The 12,408-nt window shown below is 40.8% G+C and overlaps 1 pseudogene across 1 annotated transcript in view; it reads right to left on the reverse strand.

Moving 5' to 3' along the window:
* Positions 1-12,408, reverse strand: part of LOC146752794 (uncharacterized) — a 32,098-nt pseudogene that overhangs the window by 5,863 nt on the left and 13,827 nt on the right. The window contains exon 14 of the transcript XR_014940368.1: positions 11,340-11,600. The product of XR_014940368.1 is annotated as an uncharacterized LOC146752794 (transcript). The remainder of the gene's footprint in view (positions 1-11,339; positions 11,601-12,408) is intronic.

A 12,408-nucleotide genomic window follows, 5' to 3' on the forward strand; every position in this document is an offset into this window, starting at 1 on the left:
GCATAACTTCTTGAATCAGATTTGCTTCTTTGCTACTTAACTCATCAGTTTTTTTGTCTGCATTAGCAGACTTCTCCTGCAGAGTTGCTGTAACTGTCTCTAGATTAGCAATAATAGATTCTTTTTCTTTAAGTAATTCATTGAGTTTTGACACATTGTCTTCCATTGTCTTGGAAGCCTCCAGGAGATATTCAAGCTCTCTCATTTTTATCTCACAGTTGGCAACTTCCTCCTGAAATTGTGCAATCACTCTCTGATCTTCTGCAGTCTTTTCTTCAAAGTCCTTAGTTTTCTTTTCTATTTGCTCATGTAACTGATTCACAAGATAATCTTCCTGACTTGTGTGAGTTGTAATCTCACATAGCTTCATTACAAGTTGAAGATTATGATTGTCAGCATTATTCAGTCCCGCCTTTAGGTTTTCATTGTCTTGAAGCAGTGCTTTGATGTGCTGACTTTTTTGTGAGGAAACATCAACAATACTTCTGCATACTTCCCGAATCCTTTCAAAACTATAGGAAAAGGAGAAGTCCTGCACAAGATCTGAGATGGAAGAAGTCTGTGACTGATTGCATGCAGAACTAATTTGAGATGTCCCTGGCTCATTTTTTTCAGAGTCTGAGGAATCCTTTACACTGACAAAGTCAGTACCGATGGCATGAAACTCTAAGTGACATTTGTATAATTCATCTAATTTGGTCCGCATTTCTTTTACTTGTGACACTTTATCAATTATATATTCTTTGGCAACTTCTATGTTGTTAGTTAGTTGGGCATTTTTGTCTTCTAGTGTCATATTTATAGATTTCTGTTCATCCAGTTCAGAAGCAATTTCCCGATAGTCAGCTTGACCCTGCAGAATTTGTTCACGGAGGACATCAGCTGTTTCTTCAGAAAAAGAAAGCTCAATACGCAGGCTTGTTACCTGCTTACTGAAATCTTCTTTTTTATTTTTTTCTCTTCTGCATTGTTCTTCAAGCACAGCTAAATGACGTTCCAAGATTTCAGTTCTTTCCCTCAGTGCTAGTACTTCCTTTCGGTACGTGGAGCACTTTTGTTTCATGTGTTCAATTGTCTTTTGCTCTACAGTGTTCTTTTTCTTTCTCTCATTTACAACTACTGTAAAACAAACAAACAAACAAACAAAAAAAAAAAAAAGGGAAAAGGAATGTAGCTCAGATTGATTAAAATCATTATTACATAGCAGTTCACAACACCAAGTAGCAACTTCTAAGTGAAAAACTGTCGTAATATGCAAGCCATACCCTCACATCACATAGTATTTGATACTAGTGAAGGAATTAAAGTCCTCTGGACACGTAATCAGGTGCCTCAGATTTCTATACAGAATTAACAGCAAAAGGTTTTCAGTCTGGAAGAACACTTTTACCATGGCACTACTCAAACCTTCCACTCCACACCAGTAGAAAATCTTATTAGATTTAAGAAACATGGGAACGAGATAGATAATTCACAGCTATATTCTTTCTATCTTCCGTGCTTCAGCAATCCCTATAAGGCAGCCAGGAATCACTCCATCTACATCTAAATGGTAGATAAACAGTTCTCTAAGAAATTTCATTCCAACTCACAGTCCTCTTACTTTCAAAAGAAAGATAAAACCCTGGACAAGTTGATCACTTAAGTGTTGATATCTGTCTCTCTTATTCAGTTGATCTCTAAACAAAATATGAGGATTCCTACTTCTGTCCACACTTACTCTTTTGCATATAAAGTTCACTCATAAAGTTGTACAAATTTGCAGATTCAAGTTTCCATAAATATTCCATTAGCTTGGGGCTATTTTTTTCTTTAACTGGTGAGCAATTAGCTAAAATCACATGCATTTTCTTTCTATCAAAAGCGACTTCTGTTGTATTTCATCATTGCTTTAGAATCCAGTTATGTCCATTCCATAATATGCATACTTTAAGTATTAGAAAAATAAATATAAGTCAAGACTTACTAGGGATTGGGTCACCACAACAATATATTCCATGGTGATTCTTGTACAGTCCTTTTATTACTACAACTACAGAAATGCAGAATTTTATAGCGCCCACGTGCAGCCTGCATTACATACAGATTCACATGTACTGCATGGAAACAGCCTCTTAACTCATCTAAGGAGTTTTATATACAGCCCTCAACTGATTTAAAAGTCCTACTGAAGAAACAGCAGTGGCATATTCCACCCCAAACCAGGTTTTGGGTTTTGACTGCTGCTCCCAGCAACACTAGTGAGGGGAATATGATTTATAAGTAATCTAAACACTTTATGCTGAAAACAACAAGCAAGCACTAAAGCAAGATAAATAAGACTAGGGAGAAGATGTGTAATGTTCAGTCTAGAAGCTCCTTACACAGGAAGTAGGGAAAAAGCATTATTACAGAGCATAGGAAACAAGACCTAAAAGCTGAAAGAATGGTGTAAATACCCTGAACTTTAAGCTGAGATAACCTAGCATCTCCTAAAACACTTTTGCTCGTGCTACTTATATAACTAATTCTACAAAAGAACCAGCACAACATACCTGTGCTCATTGTTCTACTGTGTATATTTAACATAGCTAAAGAATATATATTAAGCGGTTTTTGAAATTGGACGCTATTAATACTCACAAATAGAAGAAAATTTTAACATGATTGAATACTCAGTACTTCTTAACAGAAAACTTCATGCTGACATTGTGACTATCAGCTACCCATTTTAATTCCTATGTGGAGCATTGCTGTCATTAATTTTTAAATGAGAGCTTTGGTCATATGATTATAACAAACCCACTACTATTTGGAGTATGGAGGAGTCCACATCCCTCCCTCAGTCTCTGGTAAAATGCTTATATGTGATGCCATGCAGTGGTCACATTAGGATTCAATATTTATGCCAAATAAAGGCAGCAGGGACAAATCATCCAAGAACAGCATCTCATCCAAAGAAGGCCTTGATTTTCTCCCTTGCACATATTTTGCAAGAGGAATACAAGAAAGGAAGGGACTACAGCTAAGTTTAAGATTTTCCCTTCTACATTGTATATGCCTTCCGTAATTCTAGGAACACTGATGCTCAGCTGTGCCCAGAAGTGAAGTTAAATGCATCAGAGCTTATCCAAACCATTTTGCTCAAATATTGCCCATGAGCGAGCAATTAGCAGGTCGTCAACAATTTTGATAGTTGCTTCAGGGAAAGCAAAACAAACAAAGAAAAAAAACCACTTGAGCAGCTGATGCTACTCAGAAGATCAGCAACAGCAGTTGAAACAATCCTAAAGAAACTGCTTTAAAACTATTACTAAATCTGCAAGTGCATCAACAGATGAGGAAAAAGCAGCAAAAAGGAAAAAAAATAGTGTAAAAAACTTTTATTCTTAAGCATTCAAAAATGAACAGCATAGGACCTTCTGAAAAAGGGATATTTACATAACAGTTACTTCTATTTACAGTTTAACACAGTGGCTTTTCTCCTTATACCATAAGGTACGTGCTTCACAGCCTTTTGCTTCCTATCTGGAATAGGAAGCAATTTATTGTTTTGGAAGACACCCTGTTCAACGATGGAAGAAACTGTACCTTTCTTTGGAGGTGGCTCTTCCACAGTAGGCTTATCTTCATCAGTACTGCGCTTTCTTCCCACTTCCAACTCAGTTTTCTCTTGTTTCAGTGCTTTAACTGAAAGCACTGAAAATTGGCTGCTTTCAGTTCCTTTATTAGTGTTCTCTTCTGCCGGTTCTGCTTTAATGGTAGTTAAATGGTAGGTAGTCTTTTCCTGTATTGATATAAGATCAGTTACATTGAAGCTTAACAAAAGGAGCACTTAAGTCTCAGTAATCTTCTGTGGGCAAATATTTACACAAAACCATACAGCTAAAATATTTACCCAGTGACTCTATAGACATCAGTTACAAATCTCAATAGCAGACAGAACAAGTACACCTTCAGATAATGACAAGTGCAATACTCGGTAGAGTATACAAGGGAAAGCAAGAGCCTAGCAGGTTACAAAGTAAAAGACTTGCACACAATCAAGAGTTTACCAGTTTATCAAAGAATTTCCTGTTTCCAAGAAGTCAACAAAATTACAAACATGGTCAAAGAGCAAATGGTCAGCTCTCATACAAGTTCATCACATCACACTTCTGCTAAGCTGCTAAAATCACTTTCATCGTGACAGATATAATCCAACCTTAAAGCTTAGTCAGCTCTGTCACGCATATTTTAGATTGTGTCTGTCATGGTTTAATAATTTTGTAATTTTTGCTATCAGTATTCCACATCATAACATCATTTAAAGCATGAATAATTTTACTGAATCTGCAACTTACAGAAGAAGACTACATCTCCCAGGGAACAACACGATGGGTCACGGGACCTGGACTCTATATTAACTCTGTCGCAGAACAGACTGACGTCTTTCGAGTTCTGGCGTTCAGGGGAGTGTGTGGGAGCCTTCAGCCGTTCGCCTAGATTTACAGTAGGCCTCTCGGTTACGGGACTCATTCTCTCTCCTATTTCGCTTGATTCGTTAGCTCAATTTTCAATTATATTGTATTATATTGTGTTATCCTGTATTTCGATATAGTATTTAGTAAATAAGTGTGCCTCCTTAGATCGTTGCCGCTGTTTTCTTTTCCTAATTAACTTTTTCCTTCCGGCCTAGGGCCCCTCCGGGGCCTACGGCCCCCTGTCACGGACGCAGGTGGATTTTTAGTTCAAACCGTGACAGATTTTGGTGGAGAATGCGGGCAAATTGAGTTGCTGTTTTTCTGTGTTTTCTCCTGTTGCTCTTTTAGCTTTCAACAGAGCTACGAGTTTTTTTCCCAGTTAAGGAGCTATCTCGTGTTTGCGATTCTGCACCTGCAAGCTTGACCTTGAAAGTCCAGGCGGACTGCCAATACTCCGGTATATTTTATAAACACTGCTGAGCTTTGTTTTCTTTTACTTTTTTCTCTCTATTGGAGGAAAAAAAAATGTTTTCTCTACTAAATTTGTTTTACCAGGGACTGTGTGCCATTGGTTCCTTTTTTGAGACGCTCCGAACATATTGGGCCATGTTTAAGCTAGCCACTTTTTCTTATGGAGCTATACAATTGTATAATGGATTGAAAGCATGGTTAGCAATGCTCACTTCGTATCTGTATACAGCTCCAGAGGGAGCAACTAATGCAACTAATTATACAGAAATGGTGATTTTTAAGCGTGCTCCTCTTTCTTTCTATGAATCCTTTATGCAGTTTTTGAATGATCAGTGGGCCACACTCTTAATCTCCCTGATCTTACTGTTGATTATTGTAATAATCTCACTCAGTATCTGGATTTATAACATCCGGAGGAAGTCTTCCCTAGAACCAGAGAATACTGAGTGGCAGGGAATTGAAGAGATTCTCAAAGGACAGACATCTTCAGTGTTATGGAGCTTCACTCCTGAACACTTGAAGAATCCTGAGAGTTTGATTGCATATTTGAGGCAGGAATGTTGTGGCTCAGGCAGATCTCAGGAGGCACAAATGATTTTGGGCCTAGCTAATGCTTATCGGGCCTTAGTCAATACCATTCCTGAGAGGGAAGTTTTTGAAGCTGAGAGAGAGAGTCTCAGGGCCGAGAAGGAGAGTCTTAGAGCTGAGGCAGAAAAACTTTGGACTGAGAAGGTAGAGAGAGAAAAAGCTTTTGAAGCTGAGAGAAAAGATCTCCTGTACCAACGAGACTCAATCTGGTACGAGAAAGAGAGTCTTAGAGCTGACGCAGAAAAACTTTGGGATGAGAAGGTAGAGAGAGAAAAAGTTTTTGAAGCTGAGAGAAAAGATCTCCTGTACCAACGAGACTCAATCTGGTACGAGAAAGAGAATCTTAGAGCTGACGCAGAAAAACTTTGGGATGAGAAAAGCTCCCTGCAATCCCAACTCAACACTCTCCAGTCCGAGCACGGCGCCCTCCGGTCCGAGCACGACACTCTCCAGTCTGAGCACAGCGCCCTCCGGTCCGAGCACGACACTCTCCAGTCCGAGCACGGCGCCCTCCGGTCCGAGCATGACACTCTCCAGACTGAGCGCGATGCCCTCCGGTCCGAGCACGACACTCTCCAGTCCGAGCACAGCGCCCTCCGGTCCGAGCACGACACTCTCCAGTCCGAGCACAGCGCCCTCCGGTCCGAGCACGACACTCTCCAGTCCGAGCACAGCGCCCTCCGGTCTGAGTATAACACTCTCCAGATTGAGCGCGATGCCCTCCGGACCGAGCACAATGCCCTCCAGACCGAGCACAACACTCTCCAGTCCAAGTATGACGCCGTCCAGTCTGAGTGCGGCACCCTCCAGGCCAAGCATGATGCCTTCCAATCCAACTGCGACACCCTCCAGTCCGAGCACAACACTCTTCAGTCTGTGCATAATGCCCTCCTGTCCGAGCATAACGCTCTTCAGACTGAGCACAATGCCCTCCGGACCGAGCACAACACTCTTCAGTCCGAGCATAATGCCCTCCAGTCCGAGCATAACGCTCTTCAGACCGAGCACAATGCCCTCCAGACCAAGCTCAACACTCTTCAGACTGAGCACACTGCCCTCCAGGCTGAGCATAACGTCCTCCGGCTCGGGTACAACACTCTCCAGTCCAACTACAACAGCCTCCAGACTGAGCTTGGTGCTGTCCAGTTTGAGCGGAACACTCTCCGAGACCAGCTATGTGCCCTCCAGGGTGAGTTGAATGTATTTAACCAACTACCAGGGGCACATGTAGTCCAATTTGGCCAGCCATTGGGGGCACATGTAGTCCAATCTGACCAGCCACCGGGGGCACAGGTAGTCCAATTGGACCAACCATCTGGGACACCAGATACAATGTTGGTTGCCCCTGTAAGAGGGCGAAAGACAAAACAAGTTTCAACTCAGTTAGAGAAAATGCAGAAGGAGTTAGAAGAGCAGAGGGAGTTAGGAGAGCAGGACTCAGGAGACTCAGGGGAGCAGGGGGAGTCAGAAGACCAGAAGAAGTTGGAGGAGCAGAGGATGTTAGAGGGGTATAAGAAGATGATAGAGGAGCAGAAGATGATAGAGGAGCAGAAGATGATAGAGGAGCAGAAGAAGTTAGAGGAGCAGAGAAAGTTAGGAGAGAGGAAAAAGAAGGAGGGTTACCTGGAGGAAATAACACAAGCATCAGGGTCAGGGTCAGAGTCAGAAGAGGAGCCAAAAGCTCCTTTTTCTTTACGAGAATTTCTCAAAGACAGTACCCCGGAGAGGTTTGCCCTTTCCAGACGCTGGAAGGACCCAAACCGTCTTTCCCAACACGCTCTTTATGTGTACTACAGGAACCTTATCTCCCTCCACGGTACGTAGGGAGCTGGATTGGTTAGGACCATTGCGATTACTAGATCCTCGAGTGTTGACCAACCAGGTGGCTTCTGCTAAATGGTTCTCCCAATTTTATACGTTCCGCCACCCATTGCTTTCAACATAGTTTTCAACAACCCATTGAATCGTTCAATCTTACCAGAAGCTGGTGCATGATAGGGAATATGGTAAATCCACTCGATGCCATGATTTTTGGCCCAAGTGGTTACAAGGGAATTTTTAAAATGGGTCCCATTATCTGATTCAATTCTTTCTGGAGTGCCATGCCGCCACAGGATTTGCTTTTCCAACCCTAATATGGTGTTTCGGGCGGTAGCATGGGGTACTGCGTATGTTTCGAGCCACCCAGTGGTTGCCTCCACCATGGTGAGTACATAACGCTTACCATTGCGAGATCGTGGCAAGGTGATATAATCAACCTGCCATGCCTCTCCATATTTATACTTTTGCCATCGCCCTTCCCCCCAAAGAGGTTTCATCCTCTTGGCTTGTTTAATTATGGCGCATGTTTCACAATCATGAATAACCTGAGCAATAGCGTCCATAGTTAAGTCCACCCCTCGGTCTCTGGCCCACTTATATGTTGCATCCCTTCCTTGATGACCTGAAGTCTCATGGGCCCACCGAGCTAGGAATAATTCACCCTTGTTCTGCCAGTCCAAGTCTATTTGAGCCACCTCAATTTTGGCAGCTCGATCAACCTGATGGTTATTTTTATGTTCTTCAGTAGCCTTACTTTTAGGCACATGAGCATCTACATGGCGCACCTTTACAACAATGTTCCTTATTCGGGCAGCAATGTCTTTCCACAGTTCAGCAGCCCAAACAGGTTTACCCTTTCGTTGCCAATTATCATCCTCCCACTGTTGCAACCACCCCCATAAGGCATTTGCCACTATCCATGAATCAGTATAAAGATGAAGCATTGGCCACCTCTCCCGTTCAGCCACATCTAAAGCTAGCTGAACAGCCTTTACCTCTGCGAATTGACTTGATTCTCCTTTACCTTCAGTGGCCTCTGCAACTTGTCGTGTGGGGCTCCATACAGCAGCTTTCCATCTGCGATGCTTCCCTACAATACGACATGATCCGTCTGTGAATAGGGCAAATTTCTTTTCGTTTTCTGGTAGCTCATTGTATGGTGGTGCCTCTTTAGCACGTGATACCTCTTCTGTAGGTGAAAAAAAAAAAAAAAAAAAAAAAAAAAAAAAAAAAAAAAATGGCGACCCAGATGGGACCTGGGTGCACGTGGTGGGTGATGGACAAAAATGGGAATGTTCAATGTGTACCACAAGGGAATTTGATGTTGGGGGAGTGCAGCCAATGATTTTCCTGTAAATATATAGGTAGAGTCTCAGAAAAATATTTCAATTAGATACAGAATAGTTCAATTAGGTATAGGACTTAAGATAGAGTGGATTAATGTTAAGGAAACACTTTTTCTCTATATACCTTAATTAGGCATTCTGTAAGCAAGTTTTCCATCTGGACTCTATATCCTGCACTGGCCATGCATGTGTAGAGCACACATGGAAAGAAGTATAAGTCAACAGGGAATCTGCTGTGGTGGCTGGGAAAGGATGAGTGCACCTTGATGTGGGGGACGCCCTACTAGCGCTGCCTTTCCCCTCTACCGCTGACATGTTTTCCTTTTTCTGGCAGTTTTGCCATTTTCTCAAAATTAATAAATAGTAGGTTAGGTTATAGAGTTTTGTTCTCAACTTAGGGATTTGTAAGGAATAAATATAAATTGTTGAGAAAAATAAGGTTGCTGATTATTCACAATTATACATATGAGTGTGTATGTATGTATAAACATAATGTAATGATGTAGAATAAGGGGTGGAATGTCATGGTTTAATAATTTTGTGATTTTTGCTATCAGTATTCCACATCATAACATCATTTAAAGCATGAATAATTTTACTGAATCTGCAACTTACAGAAGAAGACTACATCTCCCAGGGAACAACACGATGGGTCACGGGACCTGGACTCTATATTAACTCTGTCGCAGAACAGACTGACGTCTTTCGAGTTCTGGCGTTCAGGGGAGTGTGTGGGAGCCTTCAGCCGTTCGCCTAGATTTACAGTAGGCCTCTCGGTTACGGGACTCATTCTCTCTCCTATTTCGCTTGATTCGTTAGCTCAATTTTCAATTATATTGTATTATATTGTGTTATCCTGTATTTCGATATAGTATTTAGTAAATAAGTGTGCCTCCTTAGATCGTTGCCGCTGTTTTCTTTTCCTAATTAACTTTTTCCTTCCGGCCTAGGGCCCCTCCGGGGCCTACGGCCCCCTGTCACGGACGCAGGTGGATTTTTAGTTCAAACCGTGACAGTGTCCTTGACCACAAGTGAAGCTTCCTTACTTACAAGATGACAATTGTTAAGCCATGCTGGCACTGCCAAGGACTGATTATTCATCTTTAGTAACTTATGAAAAGAAAAGCCTCAGAAGTGTTCAGGCCACACAATCTCACAGATAGAGTTGGAGCCTTGTTCTTGGAAGAAGTAATAGGTGAGGACATGACTACTCATCACAGTCAGCTTTAATACCATGGAAATACTAAGTTGCAGTGATGCAGACAGTCAAAGACTAAGAAGGGTCAAGTTGCTAAGCTTACAAGGTTAGAGATCTGAGTGACAGAATTAACTATAAATGTTTTCAGAGCTACTTCAGGCTACCAAACATCAAAAAATGAACAAAAACCACCAGAAGTGGTATGCACACATACTTAATCAAGCTAGTCTTCACATATTCAGTAGCTCGCAGTACATTAGTCAGGATAAAGTTTTATGGACTGCATAGAACGTGGAGATATCCTGACCATTCCTACTCGTACTTCAAACTCTACTCAACATACTTTTACTGTTGCTCTTCCTCTGATGTAGGAGTGTGAGGCAGGAGTTAGTGGAACACACTGGTATTTTTGTTGTTTGTGTTAACAACAACTACCTTCAGATAAATTTGAATTGTTTACAATTTCAAGCGAGTACCAGCTACATACAGAAAATCAGTTTTCCAAAAATGTGTTGATTACAAGCATAGAATTAGTGTTTTTCTTTTGTTGTATAAGGATACGGAGATGTGTAAAACTCACATAATCTTTTACTTTTTCTTCTGAATGAGATTTTAAGTCTTGTAGCTCTGTAATAATGTCATCTTTCTGCACCACAATGTCCATTAGCTCTCGAATCCTTTCATTTTGTGCATTCATTTTCTTGGAAATAAAAAATAAAAAAAAATCAGTCATCAGTTTATAATGTAGTGTTAAGTAGCTGAATTACACAATGCATTAAAGGCAAATTCAGTTAAGCTAAGCTCGGTAAGAAATCTATTAATGGAGCCTACTGGAATAGCATTTTAAGCTACCACAAGTTGGTATTAAAACAATTTTACACAACATCTTCTTGATAAAGTTACCTCAGTTGCTTCTTTAAGTTGCTCAACAGACTCATCCAATTTAATCATCTGCATTTCAAAGTCTGTAACACACAGAAAAGGTTGTATTACATAAGTAGCCAATAGATAGTTTATTAAGTAATCAATTTTTCCAGATATTCTAACGTTTAGGTAGCTTTTGAACAGATTAATTAATTTGCATGTGGTCTTCACTTATTGGGAGTGATTCAAAAGTTTTCTATATTTCTTGGAACGAAAACATTGCATCAACAAGACATAAAGAAGAGTGGAGATTACAATATAAAAGTAAAAATCAAGATATAGACATTTAACCCCATACTTACGAAAGCGTAAAGCTGCTAGTTGCAGTTTAAAGGAGAGGGGGGGGGGGGGGGAAAGAAAAGAAATAACCAAAAACCGTGGAATTGCTGAACCTGAATATACACAAGGAACAAACTATCACTTATCTACAGGCTATGGTTCCAAAGGTAGAACATCTCCTCTAATTCCTACTCAAACTGGTTATTTCTCTTTTAGATTAATGAACTATTTCTGTCTTCTGCCTTTCACATCGCATAACTCACCTTTGTTCTTCTGCATCAGCTCTTCTTCAGTTTTAAGTAGTTTGGTGTTTTTCTCTGTTAGCTCTTCTTTGGTCTCCATCAGTTCAAAGTTAGTTTTCTCCAGCTGCTTTTCAAACCAGCCAGTATCTTCCTTCGGGTCCTCCAGGGATACAATGGAACTATGTGCTGCCTCAGCTTGCTCTTTAATATCCATGACATCATAATGCACAGAATCAAGAATGCCCTCAGGATCAACACAGGTGTCAGGCACTATGCTATGTTCTCCATGCTGAAACGTAATTTATAATCAGTTAAAACTGGTGAATAGCTGACTACATAATAGCTGTTATTTCTACAGATAGTCTGGATAGCCACTATGAAGACAGCCATACAAGAAGTTTTTAATTTCAGCTTCAAAACCCACCTCACAAATTCACATACAACATGACAGTGATTCATATGGGGGGAAGATAAGTGGCATTCTAGTAACAGCTAATATATTTTATAGTATTTGATGTTTGGTCACTACTTAAACCAGTTTTCAAGAAAGTACAAAGGAGTTATTGCAGACTCCAATCCTGCTTTTAACCTCAAGAGTTTCACTAGGCAAACAATGTACAAGAACTGCCACTTCATGCAGCCATAGATTTCTGCTTTTTTTATGTTTTGCGTTTCCAGTTGCATTCAATGCAACTGATCATCATCTTTTCAGTTCTTTGTCTTGCAGCGCCACATCACCCTCATAGGCTGCTCCCTCTACTTTCACACTTAACCTCTTTCAGGTAAGGCCACAATCCAAGGGCACACATCCATCAATTGTGCTTCAAACACAAACTCTCAGCACTTCAAAGTTTTCCATCAAGACTGTAGCACTGATATGACAGCTTAACTTCTTCAGTGTTATATCATAGCACTCACTCCTACCCATTCCGCTTAACCCCCACTTTCCCACTGAAGCATCTGATGGCCATAACACAGCTTTTCAAACTCTTTACTGCTCCACTTCTTTTGTCAACACTTGAACTGGACAATATTCAAAATTACAACAGCAGCAACATATGGGGTAGCTGGATTTGCTTTCCTACATGGGATCATAT

This window comes from Coturnix japonica, unplaced genomic scaffold, assembly GCF_054131305.1.
Source record: "Coturnix japonica strain WE unplaced genomic scaffold, WE-NBRP24 Scf041, whole genome shotgun sequence".
Lineage (NCBI taxonomy): Eukaryota > Metazoa > Chordata > Aves > Galliformes > Phasianidae > Coturnix > Coturnix japonica.